Here is a 22,976-nt window from a genome sequence, read left to right as displayed (position 1 = left end):
GGAAAAAGTCACTGGCTGCCCTGGGATGATGTGGATTTTATATATGGGTCTTTTGTTACCAAGATTACACAAGCTTTCCAGCCTTGTCTTTGCAAAAATATTAAAAGATTTTAAATGGGCTTTGCCCTAGAGAGACAGAATCCAAAATGCCGTTACACAAATAAAGTGATGAATGGGATGCCTATATATCATTTATTTCCTCTTGGAATTGGTGACCTTCCATCAGTCAGTAGTTTCCTTCACACTCCCTCACTTGTGAATTATAAGTTAATCAAGAGTACAATGGAAACAATGTACCCATAGCCCGCTGCTGCATTCATCTCTCTCCTCAGGGTGGATTACGGATGTTAAAGTTGTAATGAGCTTTCTTTTAGTCCAGTTTTGACCTCAATTCTGACTTTAGCAGCAAAAATTTCTCATGTGAGTTTATGCAAGACGCATTTGGAAAATACAGTGGGATCTGGAAAAGGGACTTGTGAAGCCAGAATAGTCTAAAAAAGTAAGAGTATCTCCTTGCTTTGCTCTATTTTAGGGGAGTGGCGTACATGGAAAATAATTTAGACTGAGAATTTTTCTTTTTTTTTTTTTTTTTTTACTTAGCCTCAAAGACCGCAATGTCTAACTATTTCTGAATGGGTAGTTATTTCTAGAGATTCTCAATCCCAGAATTTACAAACCTGATATGATGGCCACATGTGGCTGATGTGACAAGAAGAGCAGCTATAGGAAAGAGAGGTTTCCTACACTGTGCTGGCACGCTCCCTCCTAAAGTCTGGTCCTGGTTTTGCCATGCTGAATGACTTTGATGCTATTTCACACTTATCAGTGCAGAGGAACAAGTATTTTAGCATATTGCTCTGTTTTATAGAGCCTGAGCCTAGTCTGCGGGACTTCTCCTCGAAGGGGATGCAATGCACCCATTGGAAGTACATATTTTCAAAACATACAGATGCACAATAGCAGTGAATGGAACACCAGGAAAAATTATTCCCTCACAGCTGATAATACTAGTGGTAACAATGAAAGAATTATTCTCATTATAAAGAAGAGTTGATCTGAAAGGTAAAGAGAGGTGGTAATTAATTTCCTTTAATAGTCACACTGGGATCTCCTGTAGTGTGCGGTCTGATGTTAATAATATATTTTCCCCCCTATAATTAATGTTCATGTTCTGTTCCTGGGGGACTCTTCTCCACTATCCTCAGCTTTGTCATTACTTAACCATGCACAAGCAACTTTTTAGCACCTTGGTCGCCGCAATAACTAATCCAAGCACTGCTTCCCTTGCCCATACCTTCTCTCCTGCCAGGTGGGTGGCAAATGCCATCACTGGAACATGAAACCCCAGGAGAGCTGGGAAATAATAAGGTATTTTGTCCCATTTTGGAGGAATGCAAAGTTGTAAGGCACAACAAGATAGCACAGGTTGTAAGTGAGCTCCCTCCGCCTGTCCTGCTTTCTGAGGCTTCTGATTCAGGGATGGGGAGGTGGAGACAGACTCCTTGGGGACCTTATGAAAGTGTTGGACCTCCCCACAGCAGTGCGAGCAGGGAAGCCCTTGGATTTCAGAGCAGCCTGTGGCTCTCGTGCCAGCGCTGAGGGCATGCCCAGAGAACGAAGGCAGGGCAGAAGCACCGTGTCCTGGGCTCCTTCTGGCTGGCAGTCTCTGGTGTAAATCAAAGCCCGTTTGAAACAGCTGTCCTATGCACCAGAGACCAGTCAGCATCCAAGTTACTCTAAGATCCTCTGACAAAGCCAAGCTGGATGCTCCTTAGCTACAAACACAGACGTGACTCTTCTCGGAAAGAAACAAATCTGAGAGATTACTTGTTCCTTAGCAGAAAGAGCAGAAGAGCAAAAAGCTCAAGAAGGACAAGGAAACTAAGTGCTCTGACGTTGTACCGCTTCCCCCCAGAGTTTTATACTTCTTTTTAATTTAGGGTTCCCGCAGCAGAAAGGTGCCACAGAAACAATTTTACCCCTAAATTTCCTTTAGCCTACAATGCAATGCTGATGTGCATTCATCATGCTTTAGAACATTAGGAGTAATGACTCCTAACAGCCAAGTCAAGTCAGAAAAGAGGGAACATGGCAAAGAGCTCCAATACGTACATTCTATTTCCGTAGGATAGCAGAGATACACACTTAGGGGAACACAGTGTTGCATTAAGACCTGACTCAAGTCACACAAATACAAATAGTTGGTTTGGGGTTTTTTTTTAAGGTATGTTATCTTGAACAATTGAGAAAAAAGTTCCCAAGCCAAAAATGTTTCCAGAAGGGCTTTATTTCCCTCTGCTCTATGCCCCACGGCTGCCACCCCTGCCCGGTCCAAACGAGCACTCCCACCCCCGCTCGTCCAGCCTTCCAGCTCTTCACACGCACACGAGCAGGTTGGCCTTTGCTCTGATTTGGAAACTTTCACTTTGGCATTGCTAAAAGGGGCCAGTTACATCACGGCAGAGACAACACGCACTTATGACAGCACCTGTCAGGGCTGAGAAATGAGCTTGGGTGACCGGTGGTCCGGCTTTCTGCTTTAGTATGTGCTCTTTGGATTGCAAAGGCTTTTTCTGGAGCAGCAGAGAAAACTAAAGAAACCCTGAGATGCACTTTCTCCATCTCCTCCCTCTGACCTTCTCTACCCTTTTTTTTGGGGGGTTTTTTTTTGGTTCTAGGCACAAGGAAGAGTGAACAAGTGAAAGACAGAAGCAACACTGCGTTCACAAACTTCCCTCCCTAATTCCACACTTACTTTACACCTGTGGTCCTGAGTCAAGGATATTTCACTGTCTGACTTCTGCTAAAAAAGTGTAGCCTAACCAGAGATTTAAATTTTCTGGAAATGTTTGTACATAGAAAATGTAACAGATTTTTCTGGGCTTTTCTCCCCTTTAAGGGAAAACTGAAATATCCGCAGCTTTCAATTTAGAACTAATTTGTATTTACTTCTTTATGAATAAGAACTGTATTATACCTAATTTTGTTAGCGCATATAGATTTCTGCCAGATATATCTCTGAGAAAAAGAAAAATAATCCTGGCTTTTGAACACCATCAAAAATGCCCAATATTAAAGACAGAGCTGTAATGCACACAAAGTACTTCTTGACATTTCTTGCCAGTTGACATATCTCTCCAGCAGTAAAATGACTAAGTAAATCACTAGAAAGATGAAAATAGAGAGTACCAGCATTACTGAGCCATTAACAAGAGGATTCCATAAGATTGAGAGATATGACATAAGCAGACTGAAGGCCGTAATGCACAAACCCATATTCCTAGAAGAATAACGAACTGTATGCACGATACAGCTAACACAGCATAGTGACTTCATAGTAACCTAACCGAAATACTTTATTGAATGGAAAATATTTTGAAGGGTGAAATTTCAGCATTTATTTTAAACATTGCACATTTTTCTACTCATTCTAACGAAATGTATTTCTCAAATACATTCAACTGAAGCTGTTCCCAAGTTTCCCAATCTTGTATTTCCTACTTTGCATTGGGAAAAAAAAAAGAAAAAAAAAAAGAAAAAAAAAAGAAAAAAAAAGAAAAAAAAAGAAAAAAAAAGAAAAAAAAGAAAAAAAAGAAAAAAGAAAAAAGAAAAAAAGAAAAAAAAAGAAAAAAAAAAGAGGAGGAGGGAATGGAGAGTAGAGATGATTTTTTTTTTTTTATTGAAGGTTTCCAGATCTTCACATCTTTAGGCCTTGCACATTTAAACAAGGTTAGTAGGAAATGTTATTTATGAATTATGAATTAAGGAGAGGACTGCCAAACAGGTGATAGCATTTTCTACCTGAAAAATGATATATTTTTATTAAAAAAACCCAACAACACCAGAGACACTTTGTGCATCTTTCAAAGAAATCTTTGGGACACTGTTTTCATGGAAAACTGAAATACATCTTCTTTTTATTGGAATATTTCAGATTTTCTGACTTTTTCAGTAAAAAGTAACTACTGGGAAGATACATAAATATTCCAGAATTTCATTTTAGAAGTGTCTTTGCACATAACTCATAAGCTATTTGCAGGCAGTGTCCACTGGTGTAGATGTTTCCCAGAATAAAAACTCCTAAACGACCAGTTGCTTCTTTCCCCACATTGAGTGATCATCACCGTGAGACTCTGATCCGGGAGGTGATGTGGGCATGACGTGAACTGCCTGTGCTGGTTCTAGGAGACCAGCAAGGGATGGTGGTCCTCTAAGAGGTGGCTCACACCTTTCAATCAGAAAGCTTTTGTGGGCTTTCTCCTCCCAAGTGGTAGGAGCTGCCAAGGTGCCAACTAAACCCGTAATTTCCAGTAAGAGAGCCATGGTAAAGCCATATAGCGGTGCTGCTTCACACCTGACCTCCCTGACGTGACTGCAGACCTGCTAGTACCGCTTCTGTGGGTGCCCGATCCCAGGTTTCAAGCATGGAAATGGTCCTGCTGAGTGAGAGCAGCAAGGCAGCTCTGAATACCGCTCTTAAACAAACTGAGGAAAATAATACCTTTACATTTTCCCTTACATTGAGAATGCACTTCTTTCTATAAAAGAAAGTGATGTCATAGTGCTATTCAAAATACATAGTGGCAGCATGGCGTGCGGCTGCCTAGTGATGAAGTTCTCCCATCCACGAGGGAGCCTGTGTCTTGAGATACATGCACCCTGCTCTTATCAGAGATTTGCTTCTAATCAGGGTGTAACCGAAGCCCTTTTTAACACCTGTATTGTATGGATTTAATATGCTAATGTGTAAACCTGTTTCAAATGTATAATCCTTAAAAATGTTGTACTTTATTTTTTTGGTAGTCTTAAGTAGTTAGTCCTGCTAATTTAACTCCATCAGGCTGAAAGGCATTAAATGAAATGTCTGGAAGGAATTAATTTAAGTGCTTATCAAAGACTGGTAATATCAGTTTCCACTGGTAAGTAAAATGAATGTATGTGAACTGGAATCAGATACATTGATTCAGCTCTATTGTGAAAATACAGCTTGGAGATAAATAGTACTACAATTATTCGCCCAGGAAAATGTGCATCATCCTAATGGCACCACTCTAATGACCTTGACTAAACTAACTGCACTCCCACTTTCTCAAAAGCAGTGCCAAAATACCAACAATAGCATGACGTATATGTCTGTTTTCTGAGGTGTCCATTTTACAACGAGGCATTGAGAAAAATGATCTTTATCCACAAACATTTCTTGAGTCATATATGCAGTTACTGTTGTACTTCTGCATAAAGAAAAACAGAAAATAACACAGGACAATGTTCAGGGCCTGTTCTTGGGCTACAGCTAAAAGGCAAACTGAAATGTACCTTGCCCATGCTCTACTGGCATTTTCAAAGGACAGGCTTGAGGCCATAAACAAAGCTCACGTCTGCTGCTGCACTGCTTCCCAGAGCATCGTTCTGTGTTAGGGCTCAAAGACAGCGCAGGCTGTCCGGCATGGCCATTAATACCAGTTTAGGAATGGCACTGGCTGATGGCTGACTTTGGAAAAGCTGGAGCTGAAGAGTTCTGTCTGGCCCCTCCAGACCACAGGGCTGTGATTCGATCTAGGTTGATATTTATTGATTCTGGAGACTTGAGTTGCTCAAGTCTGTTAATGGTACGGCTGGAGCTGAGCTTGGGGCTAAGGACCGATGGTGATGAAAAGCAAGCGTTAGTCCAGTAAAGCCTGACCAGCTGTAGGGCTGGATGGGAATAATGTGCTCTAGGTTATGTTAGTTTAATGGCTTGGGGTACAACTATAATTTGGACCCAAAGAGCTGAGTTCATTACTGGATCTCACAGGACTTAACCGATATTCCAGTTACAGACAACGGCAAAGCCTTGTCGCAGGCCTCCCTACGCAAACGCAAGGCTATGCCTTAGCCTGGGCCAACACGTAGGCTATCTCATCACTCACCCTTCTGCAGCATAAACTCTTAAATTCGATTTTCAGCAGCGGGGAGTCTTTTTGCTGATACATAGGATTTTTCAAGGGCTATTATTAGCTTACTGAAATGAAACTGCTGTTGATATGAAAAGCTTTGATACAAAACCAGGACAAAGTGACCTGAAAACAAGTGCGGCTTCACAGTCTTGCCAAATACGCACATTCTGTCAAGGCCTACCATGCACCGTCCGTGTACGTGTAGAAGCTAACAAGGATTTGCATGTAGGTAGCTTAGGAATAATGTTACTAAAGGCAGTAGGCCCGCATTAAGAAAGCAGAAAGAGGAACCATTTCTTGAGATCATGTCTGCTGCTGAAGAGAACAGTCTCTGGTCAGTGACTTGTTCCCTCTGAGTGAATAAGCAAGCGGAAGCATCAATCACTGATGTGAGGAGTCAAGCAGCTTACAACTTTCTGTGTTTTGTTATATTTGTACGTGACACACGCTCATTAGCAAAGGTTTTTAGGGTTCTTGCCTGTCTTCTGCCATTGTCTTAATCCAACAAAACAACAGCTCTGCCTGGAACATCACGGGTGCTGGGACAAACCCTTTCTTGTCTTGGGTCCTGCACAAGTGTCCATGTTGTGGTGGGAATGACTAAGAGCAATGTTAGAAAGCCTTGTAGGCCCACCGAGCTGGACTGAGCACAAATGCCAGCAGAGCAAATGGGTTGTGAGTAACCCTGGAGTAGACATGGGCCGCTAGAGTACAGCAAGGATGAGGGTTAGCATTAGAGGTAGGGTTAAAGGATGGGGTAGTGGGCAGCAGTGGGTTCAGGAGTGTTAACTGGTGGACTCTGCAAGTTTAACAGGGCTGGATGATGGCAGCTGGTGCTGGGGCTGAAGAGCAGGTAGTTATTGGTACTGTGAGGAAGGGCATGTGAACTTCTTTTGGTGTGCAATTTAGGTTTAGAGATATGACTGAGATAGGACTCTCATATCTGACTGGATCTGTAGGGCTGGGGCAAGGCCTGGAGAAGAATGAGCCAATGACTGAGGATTAATTGTGGCTGTAAATCTGGGGTGCTTCAGTTTCTGCAGTGTCCCCTAAACCCCCAGTGAAAACTAATCTTCTCTAAGCGCCTTGGGGGAACCTGCTATCATCCTACCACCCTGGGCCTTACACAATCCAAAAATTAATTAAACTCTTCAGATCCTCTTTTCCCTAACCCCAATCAAAATGAAGCCAGTAAAACTCAGTAAAACAGCTACCTCTCAGCAGAGGTCCCTAGCCCTCACTGCAGCCCAACAGACCCCGCTGGCTGTACCAGCAGACTGAGCATCTCAGTCCTGCCTGTTTTTAACCTTAACAACCATCCTAAGCCTAATCCTATCTTTAATTATCATCTGAAGACTCCTAGGTTAAAAAAGCAAATGTAAACTGTTTGACTCATGCCTCGATGGCTTCTCCCCCTAGAGATGTTGTAGGATCCAGCAGCAAACTGAACTGCCCATCCCTGTAACTCTTACCACTCAGCCCAACTCCATGTGTACCCCCAGACGTCCTTACCCGTCCTGCAGAAACCCTCATGGGGCCAAAATTCAGCTTAGAGCCTTTGGTCCTGTCAGCTCTCCTTTCATACCAGCCTCCTGGCCTTGTGCAATCCAGGAATATTTCTCGTCATTCAGTATTTCCACACCTAAAATTTAACCGTATCTCTTATCACAAACATTGTGTAAAAGTTGCCCAATATCTCCTCCTTTCCTCCACAGTTGGCTGTAAGCCTCTGCACCTACACCTCCAAGAGCTGCGCTGCAATCAGCAATAAGCCTAGGTTTTTCTCTCATCATCTAGTATTAAAATATATCCCAGTGATCTCTTGTAGCAATAAACTGAATTCTCCTGCCTCTGTGATTGCCAGCAATAACCTGAATGTTAATCCTATTTTTAATTTTCCCTACCCCAACATCAAACAGAAGAACTTGGTCTACGTGGAGTAAAGGGCTGAGAGTAGCTCATAGCATATTATGCCTCATTGACTTGGGCCCATCTTACCATTAGCATTTGGGTCCAGAGGGTTAGGTTCACTGATGGGTGCTATAAGACGTGCATGGTGAGAGTATGACAGTCTCAGTTGGGTGGGGGCCATATAGCTATGGGTAGGCCCGTGGTCAGGATTAGGAAGGGCCGAGACTGAAGAGCTAAATGTACTACTATGTTCTGCAAGTTCTTTTGATCCCAGATGATATACTGTTGCCTGGTTATGGCTATGCTTAGAATATAGAAGAGATTTTCAATTTTATATACAGCTCCTTTCTCTTCCTTGTCTACAAAAATATCAAATAAATGTCACTCAGTTTTTGACTCATTGGAGCATTCCTTTGAAAAAAACCCAGCTCGTATCCTTCACGGCGAGGTGGCTGCCTGGTGCTGTCTGACTGCACTGGTGTGAAGCAGTGCTGCTCTGCTTCTGGAGGCTCCTACGGAGGTTCACTGTCAGCCCTACACGAACATTCCCTGCTCCTCCTCAGCCTGCCTAAAGATAAAGTAGGTGTTATAACCAAAGTCCGAGAGCCTGAATAGCCACCTTTATATCTTGCTTGAGCTTCGTCTGCCACATTTACTAGCTTCCTGGCAGTGCAGGGATAGGGAAATGCAAAGGCGATCTTTCTGCTTCGGGGCTGTGCAGGAATTCCCCGTCTGGGATGTCCCACGTGGAGAGCAGCCTGCGGGTCAGTTAAACATTCGCTGTTTTAACTGCTGTGTTGAACATTTGACTGAAAATTTTGGTTCTGAAGAAGCTGTATTTTTCTGGCACGTTCCTGGGAAAGTAGATTCTTAGTTTGCTGCCAGGTAGGAACGAAGAGTTGAGTTTTTAAGAGCACTGAATGGCATATTAGCAAGTGTAAACGCTTCCAAAAAATGAAAGAGGACTGTATTTCTGCCTCTGATTCACCGTTCTGTGCCAAGTAACACTTTCTCAGTCACCTTTTCTTCCTCAAAGAGAACAGGTTGCGACAGATTGAAGTCTTCTCCACTGCTATGTCAGGAGCCTTTATGTGACAATTACAACATCATTTTTGTTTTACGATCAGCTGAAGTCAGTTCAAAACAGCACGTCACCTCACACATGAAATAGCATGGCTTTATGTGACAGGGACTGGAATTTGGCAGGAGCATTTCCTCATTTGCAGTCTGCTTTTTTCTGTCTCAACGTTTTACTCTCGATGCAGAGTAACTTGAGTTTTGAAGTCAGTCAGGCTTATCTGGTGGAGTGACTCATCTAGGGCAAGCGGAGTAGCCAGCTCCCGCTTGCTCTGAGGGGAACCGAAATGTTAAGCAGTGGAGGAGGAGAAAAATTACAAATCCGTGACGGGGAAGACCTTGGACCTTCCAGATAAAACCTGTGATATTTATCAGCGGCTCTGTGAGCAGCAGGCTTGGCACTCAGCGGGCAGGTTCTTTATCTCCTCACTGTCCGCGGCGATTGCCTCTCCCTCCTGTCGCACCCAGCTCATGTGCCACCGACAAGGCTGGCTTCACAAAGTTCAAAGAGAAGCCAGTTGGCAGTGTGTGAGTCCCCAGATCAGCGGATCCTACTGATGTAATCAACAGAACCATGTTTCTAGCTTTTTTTTTTGGTATGTCTCTAGAATAGCAATTAGCCAAGAGCAGGTCTAAATGCTGCAGCATTCATAGTGATTTTGGCTTTCCCTCAGTATTCACTTTTTCACATCATCTATTAGACCTATGAAAATAATAAAGCATTTCCCATTAGTAATCCCTTCCACTTGTGATTTCTTTTTTTGTGGCCAGAGGGGACAAAGTGTGCAGTCACCGCAAAAAAAACCTCTCCAGAGAAGCCACTACTATAATACGTCATCTGCCACCAGGAAGTCAAGGAACCTGGCCCTAAGCCCATCCACCTTTCCCAATTTCCGAATGGTTCCTACTTATTGTCTTTTCTGGTTGCTGACTTTTTCTTTTTAAAATGCGTATCTTTTAATAATCCTTATTTCCCCAAGAAAAATCATTGTTGTTATCTCAATACCCAAACCAGGCAGGTTGCAAGGACTGAATCCCGTAAGGATTAACAAACCAGTAAGTTAGAGACAACAGTGTCTAGCTTTTATACATCTGGGTTGTGACTCATCTCACCTAACTTTAGGTCTTTACAGTACAGATGCTGGCAGCAGAGGTAACTGCCAAAACTGCTGTGGTAGTCAGTGGACAGCAACAGGAACTCTTAGGGCACGAGTAACCCAATTTTAAGAGAGTTATCAAAACTGATCAAATACTTCATGCCTGAGATGTGCCAGCTGATAGTAAAGGACCAGGCTCAGGCTAACCCCCTTCTCCCTCTCTCTGGTTCCCCAGGATCTCAGGAAACCCCGTTACTGCTTTTTCGGCAGCTCTTCCTCGCACGCTTCCTCACTTTCCTAAAAAAATCAAACCCCTCTTCTTTCCTCTTCCAGGCCTCAGCCTCTTCACCTAGATTAGCAAGTCTTCCCCTCCATAAACGTACAAGGACAATCATCTGAAGGAAAAGAAAGAAAGAATCGCCTTTTAAAATAACCCACCTTTGCTTATATGATGACCCTTTGTTTTATTATTCCTTCATACATGTGGGCTGGTATTTAGCTTGCCCTCTGCTTGGATGGGCCCATCAGAAACAGAGAGAAAAGTAATGTATTAAATGCTCAGAAGCGGAATTGCAAAAGCACAAATGGGGATTCAAGAGTAAGGGGAGTCTGAAATCACTTCAGGTTCATTCTTAAAAAAATATCAGGCTGTCAGACTGAGCATGTCCCTTTGACTTCAGTATTTCTTGAGTTTTAAAAACCTAACCAAAACCCATTAACATTCTGCTGCTGTATTTTTACAGAACAAATTACAAATGAGAACAGTGAGTGCATCTCGGAAGTGATGGTCTTTCCTTTGGACGCTTGATATTCTATACAGCTAAGTGCTGCCTTAAGACTGATGAAAACTTTTGTACGCTTGATTTACAGTCTATTTGGAGGTTAAAAAGCCCATTTAATGCTTCCATTTCCTTGTTCCCTTTTAATTATTTTTTGCATATCCATGCTGAAGTCCAGGAAAAATGCAAGTTTTGCAGAGACGTTTATCGATCTTTGCATTGTGATTTAGTAATATACATCGTCTGGTACTTACTTGTACATCCTAAAAATCAGTAAGGAAAGATGTTGAGCACATGTTCTAAAACAAGTATATGCTTTAAACATGCTATTAAATTGTAATAATTGTTTTTCTTCATTTTCTAGATTTTTCCATTTCCTTTCCTGGAGTTTTAATTCTCCTGGGGCATATCATAAAGTCCTTACTCAGACAAAACTACTTTTCTGTTTACTTTGTTTAGGTTGAAAACTGCATGAGGCAGTAATATCCTCAAGACAAGTACATTCTTGTCATTTAGGTCTGCAAAGTTAAATTGGTTTTTGACACAGTAATTATTGAATAAAATAATTTTAAGGTCACCAGTCCTTTTCTGGCAGGGATTTTCTTAAAAAACCAGGGAGGGCTCCAGGTTAGTAGGCACGGTGTTTATACAGGTCTTATGCATGGTGGCTCACATACACTCAATTTTTATACTGCTTTTGTTTAAAAAGTACAATGAAAGCAGTCTTAATGCTGCATGGAGACCACCCTTGTGGTTTCAACACTCTCAATTCTGTTCAGACAATCATGCATTTTGGAAGTTAAATTCTCCATTATGGCTTTCCCTTTGGGTTTTGCACTTTTTCCCTTGAATTTTCTCTTGTGTTTGCCTTTCTCTCCATATTTATGCCTTTATCTCAGGCTGTTGGGCAACGTTGGGCTGTGGGCCTACTGCAGTGTCCAGGACATAGGTTACGAGAGTGCTCAGCATTTTATCATCACCATGTTGTGTGACATTTCACATCTTTTTTGTAATTGTAATTTCAACGGTCCCTTCAATACTGATGAAATTTATAACTTGCCAGGAGGGGTCTCTCAGATTAAGCTGTTTTCTTGTGTATTAAAGGGCTTTCATGGAACATTAACCGTGAGACATCAACTAAATGGAATGAGACTTTAACACAAGGTTGATGACCTATAGCTGGAATTTGGTACCCTTTCTCCCAGGAGAGTGACTTTATTACTCCGCAAGTAGTTTCAGTTCATTCATTGGGACTACTTGTAAGACGCAGTCACTGTGATTAAGGAGGCCAGAATCTGTCCCTGTTGACAAAAGATTATTTTAACACTTAAGATTGCCTTTGTGCAGCTTTTGCTTTGACTAGTGAGCACTTCATCAGGTGAGTCATCCCCTTTCACTGGGACTAAAGCTTGCACAGCTTGATCCATCAAGATTTATGGGCATGCATGCGTATACCCCATTAAGCTACACCACTGAAATGAAGGACACAGCTTTGGAATAATGAGATATTCACTGTGAGCAAGTAATATCAGACTGGGGCTAGAAACACATTCCGAGTATGTTGGCAAAGGAGGCGATTCCTCTGAAAAGGGATCCGAGACGGGAAATATTCTGCGCAGCCGTGCCTGATATTCAAGCAGCTCTTTCTGGAGTGGAAATCAGAAGCCTGAAGCAGGTGTCCCATGCAGTATAACGGGGAAAGCAGGCCACCCCGGGGTAGGATTCACAACCCAGAGGAAAAGATCTGTTGCCTAAATGCAGAAAGGATTGGGGCTTTGTATTCCAATCTTACCGATAGCCCTAACCACAGCCCTTCGCAGGGAACTGGGACAGCAGAGGAAGGTAGGGTTTCAAGCCACCCTTCCACTCTGCACTTCCTTGGGAACGTGCGTTACACCTGCTTGGTGAGCCACCAGTTCAGGCTCCGCATCTTGAACGCTCAAGGCCACAGTGGGCCGGCCAAATGGCTCATGGCCACCAAACAGAAGAGGTTTTTCTCCCTTCCTGCTCCTCCTGCTCTGCTCATCCTTACTGCTGACCCCTGCTTCTTCCGTGAGCTGGTTCAGTTCTGTAATTTGGCCAAAAAATAGCTGCCTTTTCCTTTATTTTTTCTTTTATTTTCTGATATAGAGAGCTGAAGGGACTTCTGCAGAAGCCTCACAAGGTCGGAAAGCAGAAGGCAACTGGCAGAAGGGCACAGCTAGGAGTGGGGGACGGCGGCTGGTGTTTGCCAGATTAGGGGTGAAAACAGGAGCGGCCGCCCACCATTTAAGTGCAGTCAGTGGTAGAGTGGGATTAAATAAGCTGCAGTGTGTTGTGAAACCTTACCTTTCATCCCTTAGTAGATCTGCCCGTGAATCCTCCCAATTGCTCACGGCTACTCCCCTGCACGGCCTCAGAAGGGGCCCAATTGGGTCAATTTGGGTCAATTTTGTCCCAAAAAATTAGAAATTGATTTGGGGAAGAAAACCGCCACCTTTCCCAGGCAACAATGACAGCATTATTCTGAGTACAATATCAGAATGACTATACAAAACCACATCATTAAATTGAAATAGTTTAATTTTAGATTAAAATTCATAGCATCTTTCTGGAAGGTTGCAAAATGAACTTAAACTAAATGCTTATCAATTCTGTTTTATTTCTTGTCAAGCCTTCCTTTCATCTCACACTATGAACCATAGAAATGCCGGAGTTTTTCCCTCAGACTTTGATCATTGCATTACCATGACAACAATGTATTTACTGTAGCTATAATAGATGGACTTCAGATGTTAGCTGGGTCCCTTGAAAGTCCACAGGGGAGCTTTTGGTCGCCATATACAAGGATAAATGAAAGAATGACTCTCTTTACTGAAAAGCTATCTGGCAGGTAACTTGTATTTGCTTTCAATTTCTGCCTGCTCTTGTAGCAAAGTCCACTGCCTTCCACTGGTTTTAATTCTACTGACTATTTTATTTACATGGAAAAACAGGTCAAATTTTTATTTACTTGCTTTGGTTTTTTGCTGACTGAAGCCCATAATCCAGCAAGTTAATGCATCAGTCTGACAGGATGTGACGTATGGACACCACGAAGGTTTTTATTCTTATTGTTTACATTATTCTTCTTTTCAGAGCTTTCCAGCCTTGCACAGCATAAGAGAAATCTGTAAAGATTTGTTCTTAAACAGCTCACAAATAAAGGATGATATTTTGCTTACATATAGGCTTGGAGCGTAAAAATACATGATAGAAACAAGACCTATTACTCTCCTGAAGACATTGATGCATGAGAGTAATCAAGTCACTTCAACAATAAAAATAACTTCAAACTTAAACACAAGTTTTAATAACTTGTTGAGTTACAGATACAATACAAACCAGCACATGCAACTCCAGCTCAGCAAGCAAGAAGCAATGGAATTACTGCAAGATTCTTAAAGTTTTTATTTCCTTAGCTTAAGGAGTATATGAATAGACAATAAAATTCCTTTTGCACAAGGCTTTGTAGAGAGTAAATTATAAATATACATTATAAAGTTTCATTAATGCCTGTCAATCTGCTTCTAAAAGATGTAATTAGAAGATCAGAAAACTAATTAGAAAGTCTGTTTGATCTCAAGAGTTTGGTTACATACTGACAATCTTGAAATAATTCATATCAGAAAGAAGCACTGTTGAAGTTTTACATAGTTCTGAAGATGAACAACTGATATTTTCTAAGATATAAAAATAGTGCATAGTTCTTTAAAATGAAAATTATATCACTAAGGTAGTCATAAAAATTACTTTAGCTATTAGTAAGAAAAATTGTTTATGAGTCTATTTAAGCCAGTTAGAATTTCAAATTTAAAATCTCGTAAGGCTGATTTAACCATACCAAAACAGATATCAGCAGCAGAAACACCTGAAAACAAACAAGAAAGTAGCATTGTGGGTTCAATATTTATTATTTCTGAATTACGTACATTTCAAAATAAAAATTACAAATTCTATGTCAAATTCGATCTTTTAAACTAGTTCATTAGCCATATAACTTACTAGAAACAGGGCAATACTTTGCAATTAAACAAAATGCTTCCCCCCCGCCCTTGACCTATATGAAGATTGCTGAACCACAAAGTCCCCCTTCTTAAAACAGATAAAGAGGCCAAAAAATGATATGTGTTGAGGCAAAGTAGCAGAAAGTGGTGAACAGAACAGGATGCATCAGGAAACAGCATCTAATGGCCTCAGCATGGCCCCAAACCTCTGGGTCATAAAGGCCAAATTTTGGTCACACTGAAGTTCGGAAGAGTCAGAATCTCATCCTAAATGTGCTTGCCACTGCTTGCCTGGTGCCAGGTAGCTCTGGACGCGGTAGCTAGTCGTTGGTGTGGAAAGCTCAGCCAGCCATCATGCACTGCCCGCTGTGGCACAGAGGATATAAGGGAACTGGCCATGACCCAGAAATATATTTGTGTTGTGTGCCCACCCTGCTCTTCCAAATTATCTTTGGGGCCTGTTATCAGCTAAACTGGTTGAAGTAGGCAGTGCTGTTAGCAGGGGCAACCATTGAGCATGTCCACTCCCTACCTGCGGTAGGTACTCTAACACTGCCCTTCATGGTTTGGCTGTGTCGTACATATACCACTTCTTAGCCCTGTTTTTGTACATGACCACTTGCAGCCAGTGGAAGTACAAATTACCTTCATTTTTTCCATTTTTCCTCTGACCCAAAGTGAAAGAAATAATAATTTTAAGAGAAAAGGGAGGAGGTCCTCTAAGAAAAGCTTTGCTCAGTAAATGCCCCTACAGCTTCGCAGAATGATCAAGGAGAAAGTCTGAAGTCTTCAGGGTTTTATTAAGATTCATGAATTTGGCTGTGGAAAATATGAATTTTATTCAGGGCTAGCCTCATGGTACCTCCCTCACCTCTTGCCTTTCCTAGGGACACGTCTGGGGACAGTTCCTGCCAGGAAACTTTGCCTTGTTCTTCCAGGTATGAGAAACTTTCTTGGTTAAACAGAATATTTCCACCATCAAACCACTTGGGTTGAAAGTTTGCAGTCTGGTGTCTGCCTTGGAATTATAATTATTCCTGATTTCAGCCAAAAGAGTTAAGAAGTAGCGATGGTATGTTCTTGAGAAAAGTTAGTCCTTGCTTTGCAGGTGTGTGGGCTCTTCAACAACGATATCCCCATTTACAAATCTGCCTGGATTTGCCAACATTTAATAAAACTGAAGTTGTTACCCTGTTGCATGGAGGTTAATGTTGTCATTTCAGACTTTGTTCAGGCCAGCTAAGCTAGCATTGCTGGCACAAAGGTGGTCACATCCATTCCCTGCCCACTCAGCTTATGCGGGGAGTTGTGCAGTGACTCAGTGAACTGATTGGTAACTGCCAGCAAATTAACCTGACTTAAAATGACCGGCAACAACAAAACAAAAAAAATTATTTGATCACAGTGTGATCATTAAATCATTAAGTACTGAATCATAACGAACATGCAGGAAGTGAATAAATTAAAATTACACAGGCAGACTTAATTATACTATTTCCTAATTTTTGAGTGCTCGACTTTGCATCCATAGAGGTTAGCATTTAATACAGTTTCTGTGAGCGTGTGACTTTGCTAGGTCTTTCAAACAGTGAAAAACATCATTACTTGGCATTGTTGCGACATTTCCAAAACATCAGCAGCCTCCCTGTCCCTTCAGCTAACAAGCTGTGGCAGCTGGAGTGGTCATAGGGTCCCGCAGCGGGTAGGGACAAGGAGGAGGAGTGAGAGGCAGGGATGAGATGCTGTCCCCCCATGCTTTGAGGCAGCAGAGGAGCACCAAGTTCTCCAGCACCCGGCTCCCCTCCCAGCTGCCCATGTGAGCGAGCAGCCCCTGCCTGTCTCCCCGACCTCCAGCCTGACGGCTCCTTCTGTACCTCACACTCCTCGCTCCAGCCCCACACTTTAGGACGAGCGCATTTTTATTTCTGGCTTTCCAATTCCCAGGTACTTCCCAAGCACCTCGGAGCATCACCCCCTGCTTTCCAACCCCACTTTCAGTCTTTGCTCAGCCCAAAGGCCTCCTTGGCTTCTCCTCCAACTTCTTTCTCCCCACTGTGCTGCGCTCACATTGCCGCCCTGACCTCCCTCTCCCAGGCTCATCTCCATGCTTGCTCCCTTTCCCACACTCCCTTTTTCCAGTTGACCACAGCAACCCCTCCTTACCCAAGCTCGTACTGGGGGCTCTTTCTCCATTCCTCATCCCTCCTTTCTCCTCACTGCCGTGGATTGCAGCTCAACTTTCCTTGTCTCCCTTGCTCCTCATCCACTGTCAGTGTTCCTTCTCCTGCTGGTCATCATCTTCTATTCCATCCGTGCTCCATGTTCCCTCTCCAGCTAGCCCATTTTTCTCCCCAGCTCACTTCCCTCAGACAGTCTCAGCCCAGTCTCCATTTCTTCGCACACCAGCTCCCCACAGGACAAACCCCGTCGCCACTTCTCCTCCAGGTCACTCGTATGGAAAATGTTCAGTGGACACTGTAAAGTGGTTTAAACCCACACTGGCTCCAAAGAAAATCCCACTTTCCTCCTTTGACCCCACCACCACCATTTGTGTGGCTGCACAGTGAACCAACTCAGGAAAACACAACAGCTGAAAATTAACCCATCCACACACAGAAAAGGTTAAATTTCAGCAAGAACAGCTTCCTGCTCTGGCCCACTGCTCCGGGACAAGGGAAATAACAGAAATGAGCGTCCAGAACTGGGAGTAAGGCAGGATCATCCTTTGCAGTAGCAGCAGAGACTTATATGGATTAAAGCAGTCTTGCAAGATTTGACAAAGCAATGAAAAATCATTCTTAAATGGAAGAATATGCTATGGGGGCAATGCTGCCTGAGTTCATGCCAGAAATGTCTCACGACTCCCCAGTTATTGCTCTGTCTTGCAAGGGGTGTCACATTCTGGCAGGGTGAGAGGAGTTTCACATCAAACTTCTCCAAAAGAAACCCATAGGCTAGCTGGGAAACAAGACTGGGGAGAAACATCCAAAAAGTTATTAACTCCAGATTAAAACACAGAAAAAAAGGCTGGTCTGAAGTGAGCCACTTCCTACCCTATAGTCCCTGAAAAACATGCGACCTCCACTGTAGCCACACTCCTGGTTAAAGTGCAAGAACAAATGCAACAATTAAGGCTATTCATCAGACGAGGTTTTGGAACCCATCACCCATGTTCTATTTAGATGTAGTCTGTGTTTCAAATTTTGGGTGGCATTGTCAGTGAGGAATGTGGAAAAACCTTCAATGAACCCTATGTTGGAAATATCTTTGTGCCAAGACTACCATACTTCCCCGAAACATCTTTTTGCTGGGATAGCTCATTCTGTTTGGGGAAACAGTTTAGTTTTGCCAGTAAAGTAGCTGCATATAATACATATCTGCTAGAGAAAGTTACCACTGTGCCCTTACATGTATTATTGTCAGCAAAGACCTTTAACAGTAGGGAAGACCTGGCTCGCCAAAATGACCTTCCTGTAGAAGCATTTCTGAGCTTGCTCTGCAGTGCCTTTCTCTTTCCTTTCTGTGTTGCAAAACATTAATCTAGATTCATAATTCAGATCCTCAAAAGAAGCAAAAAAGGTTACATCAGTGCCTGAATCAATTTAAGTTTTGCAGGCAAAACGGTGAACCAACATTTTTCATGAATAAAGTAGCTAGAAAGAGCCTAAAGGTTGGGGTATGTGTTCACTGCTGACAAATTCTTAATAATTTTCAGAAACCTTCTGTGACTGATGCAGTCTGAGTAATCCTCAGAGGACTTAGCATACAGCACCGCCGTTACATACAGATCTCCCAAAGTATTCTGCAAAAGAACTCTGTCCTCTTTTTGGGGTGCCGGATTGGTACATCTTAAAACTGCCAAACATGAGGTTGCTGGAACAACCAAACTCATTTTAATTATAAACCTACTTCAGATCATCCAAGCCCTGCACAGAGAAATCCAAAATGAAGAGAAATGGGAGAGCAAATAGACAGATGAAAGTAAAAAGTCCAGGCCTGCTCCTCTTCTTGGGGCCACATCCAGATAAATGTTGCCTCCCAGAAGAAGGCCCCTTTGTAGCGTGCTGACGTTCAGGCGGTACGTCCCGCTTCTCAGCTGCCACGCTACCGTGATGACTGACCGCTCCCTTTCCATCCAACCCATCCTCGCTGCGCTACCCGTGAGTCAGACCGGGGACCTACTCAACCCTTAAATATGTGCTTAAGTCTTTCCATATTCAGGAGAGAAACTCGGATGAAATTCTGAGCAAATGTGTAATGAAAAGCATGTGCCTAAGTGTTTACCTGAATAAAGCTGCTTTGCTGAATCTGTGCTAAAATGTCAAGCGCACGTCAGGCAAGCTCGGGATCTTCCGCAGTGCTCTCGCTCGCAGAGCCTCTGCCGTGAAAAATGCTGCGTCCCCAAGGGGGAAAAGTTTTTCCTGGAGAGCAGCCCAGAACGAAAGGAGCCATCAGATCAAAGATAAGTCTTACCTCCCCCACTACACCCCTCACTTCCCCAAACAGCAGATCAAGGCGGAGGACGTCTAGAAAAAAAGGGAAAAAATAAAAAAAGAGATATTTTTCTAACAGAGAAACGAGAGGTTCCCCCATCGCCCACTTGGTTTCTCCAGGCAATGCAGCTAGGAGCAGTCTGTTGCTTGCCTGGAAGCTCCTAGACCGTGAGATGGGAAGTCACGGAGTGCAGGAGTCAAGTTATTTATTGACATCTCCCACCTCCAAGCCGCTTCACAGCTTGTCAGCGCGCAGGAGGGTTTTCAGACTGACCGCAGCAGGCTGACCTTTCCTCCTCCACAGACACAACGGTCTCCAGCCCCTGCGATTCCACAAGCCGTGGATCCTTAACGTTCGCTGCCCATTATTCATTAGATTTGGGAGACGGAGCTGTTTAAGCTGAAACTTCTTAGGGTAAGAAAAAAATGTTGCACATTTTACATTATCTCTTGCAAATATGAAAGCTTGCTGCAATCTTCAGATACAATATTTATGAATTGGTCTTTCAGCCAAATCCACTTTTGCATAAGGATACGCAGCTGCTGGTACCCAAAAGTATGATACTTCCCAAATATATCTTTGCCATTTTTAAAATCATTCTGGAGGCTTGAAAATAATACTTCTTTCATTGTAAGTGAAATCTCTAGTTCTGATCTTTCAAAGACAGTCTGAAATTAGCTGGGTTTTGTTTGTGTTTGTTTGTTTGTGCACAAGAATAATTGATTAAATCAGCACAAGCGTAACTGATTATACACTCTAAGAAAAGTACTGAGGAATTCAGCTGCAAAACTAGCAGCATTGTAAAGAGCCATACCCAATTTTTATGCTTACATCTCCTACATGGAATCCCCTCTTAATTATACAGTAGCAAATTTGAAATGTGTCATCACTTCCCACCACTGGATATCTAGATTTTGAATGAATGTAACCTGCATTTTTCAACGCTTCTAAGGAATTTTTTTTAAGATGTCTCTTTAAACTTTTTTTCATGAAAAGGCAAAATTTGCATAGAAGAATATTTAAATACGACTTACAAAGAACATCAGCCCTCTTTCATTAACCAGCGCAATGACCCTCTAGTAGTTTCACACTGAGAAAAAATATGCAGAGAAACATGCCAAGTCTAATGCCAATTAGGACTTTGAAAATATATATATCATAGACCTGGCAAACTAAATGTGAAATTCAAAGTTAAAAATTGAACATATAGCCTTAGGTCCTCTGAAAAATAATCTATTTTTAATGGAAATCGAAAAGCTATCTTTATCAAATTTCTCATTCAGTCGACACCAATAAATCTATTGTTCAGATGTGGTTTAAATTGTTCTTTGGAAGAGGAGGGTTTTGAGAAAATCAAATAGAAACTGCATTAAAGAAGAAGAAATGCCTTTTTAAGTGGAATTACTTTATATATATATAGCCTGTAGTTTTTGATACATTTTAGGTTTGCCAGAGTAACAGGCAATTGGAGACCATGAAAAATTATTTGTAACCATTACAATAAGAGAAAATGTGTTTGCTTATTTAAGGGAGAATAAGCAAGTTTAGCGTTATGCCTTTTACTTTAAGAAGTATGTCTGCAGGGATCCAGATGCTAAGAAACAGTAAGCTGATGACATTCGTTTGAAATGCTACGCTATACATTAAGAAGCCATACACCTACTATTTATTTCACAAGCATGAATTAGGCTTTCTGGAAAAGAACTTGAATTTCAGTCAAACTTGTAAGAAAATAACAATACTTGGCACTTTCAAAATGCTTTCCATCTGAAAAATGCAAATAATTAAGAGGTAGCGGCGGACACACACACACACACACGACCGGAGCCCTTGTGCAGGTCACCAATGGAGCCAGGACATCCAGGGAAAGCTACAATGCTGTCAGGTGTTGCACAGCTGGAAGCACAACGCCTGCGGTGACAAGGTGCTGCCTTAAATGTATCCCAACCGCCGAGAGGGATCAATGCCCCAAAAAGCCTTCGCTGTGGCTCCGCTTTTGGCCAATGATATATTTAGCACCCCGGAGCCCCCCGCTTAGTGCCCCCCTCAGATACCTGCCTATGAAGGGCACCCAGAATTGATCGTAGCCTCCAACACTCTGTAAAGCTGCCCTAGTTTGTGGATCAGAGAAGGGATGCACAAAAAGCATTATATATATGGTCTAAGCTTGTAACACTGCACAGTAGAAGAATTATGAATAAACCCCTACTTCTCTGGAGATTTCCAGTTTTGTCACCCTCAACAAAACCCCTTTTACACAGACTTCAAAATCCTTAAGTATTTTTTTTTTCTGACTGCAATACTATGCCAAATATTTATTTTATCAGTCCAAACCTCAATTTACTGCTGAAACCCTGCATGAATACTTCAGAGGAACTTCTAAGATCCTGCCCAGAAAAGGAGGAAAGATTACAGAGATGAATATTGTGCAAACAAATCTCTGCCTGTATCACCAATCTTACAAACTGCTGCTTGGCCCTAAGGCAAGTACGTGAATATAGGCACCTGTACGTAGAAGGGGTCTAAACAAGCTAAATGAAATTCCTGGATGCATGCATGATGTGTATCAACTTTTTACAGTGCTGTAGTCAGTGAAGGTGAACATACCAGAAGGCTAACTGAAAGAGAGAGCGAGATAGTAAGAGGAGAGAAGAAAGGAGGAGAGGGTGAGGTGGGACGTAGAAGGTCCTAAGGCCCGGCTGAAGTAAAAATAACAAAAATCCTAGTGAAGAAAGCTAAATATTCAGTAATATAAAAGAAGGAGAGGGAACAGTTAAAATGCAAGGTGAGATAAAAATAAAATAAAATTTAAAAAATTACAAAAAAACCCCACCTCAAAACCAAAAAGTGACAGAGCAAGTTCAGACCTTTCAGAAGCTCAAGCCAGTAATTCTTTGTCAGCCAAACTCCCCTTGATTTCAGTGGGAGTTTTGCAGGATAGGCACCAAATGCAGCTTTATTTCTTGTACTTGACTAACAGGAAGATCTAGCAAGATATTCTGTTGCTGAAAAAGATGATGTATTTTTTAAGAAATATGGATATTAGGGTCCAGGCAGTATAAATGTAATCGCTACAGCCAGCTGAGTTACATCAGTGTGCATCAGCTGACAATAAGGTCCTTTGTGCTGGACAGAAAGAAAAAGGATGAAAAAGCTGACTCGTACCACCTAGCAAACAATCAAATTAAAGGTTCAGAATTATTCCAGCAAAGTTTCCATTTACTTCAGTGACAGCCTAGAAAATAAACAAGATTCTTCAGTCCTTCTTATAAAAAATACAAACATGAGACTGAATATGAGTGACCTAATTATTTTTTGTCAGTATTGCTCTTGCTGAAATTGTTGGAAATGCACCCATCTGGTTCACAGAACTATTGTTTGAGTAGGCTGTTTGTGTGAAGGTATCTTTCCCAAATATTGTATTAATATATTAAAAAGGAAGCATAAGATAAGTACATTGGAGAATAAAATATTCTTCTCAGCTTGGTAACCAAAGGTAAAGCAAATGAAAAAAGCTTGATGCTCAGCTGATGAACGGGATGAAGATTCTGCCTAAGTGGTGGCCTTAATGGTCCATGCAGAAATCATATAGCTGTTTTCCTCTTTATAAATCATAAATTAAAGGAACTCTCACTGGAAGTGTAATTGGAATGTGGG

At 42.1% G+C, this 22,976-nt stretch overlaps 1 protein-coding gene across 7 annotated transcripts in view; it reads right to left on the bottom strand.

Annotated features, from left to right (window-relative positions):
* NPAS2 (neuronal PAS domain protein 2) overlaps positions 1 to 22,976 on the bottom strand; it is a 105,882-nt gene that overhangs the window by 73,547 nt on the left and 9,359 nt on the right. The window lies entirely within an intron of this gene.

The sequence above is a fragment of the Grus americana genome, chromosome 1, assembly GCF_028858705.1.
Source record: "Grus americana isolate bGruAme1 chromosome 1, bGruAme1.mat, whole genome shotgun sequence".
NCBI classification, from domain to species: domain Eukaryota; kingdom Metazoa; phylum Chordata; class Aves; order Gruiformes; family Gruidae; genus Grus; species Grus americana.
This window is presented reverse-complemented; position numbering and strand designations above follow the sequence as displayed.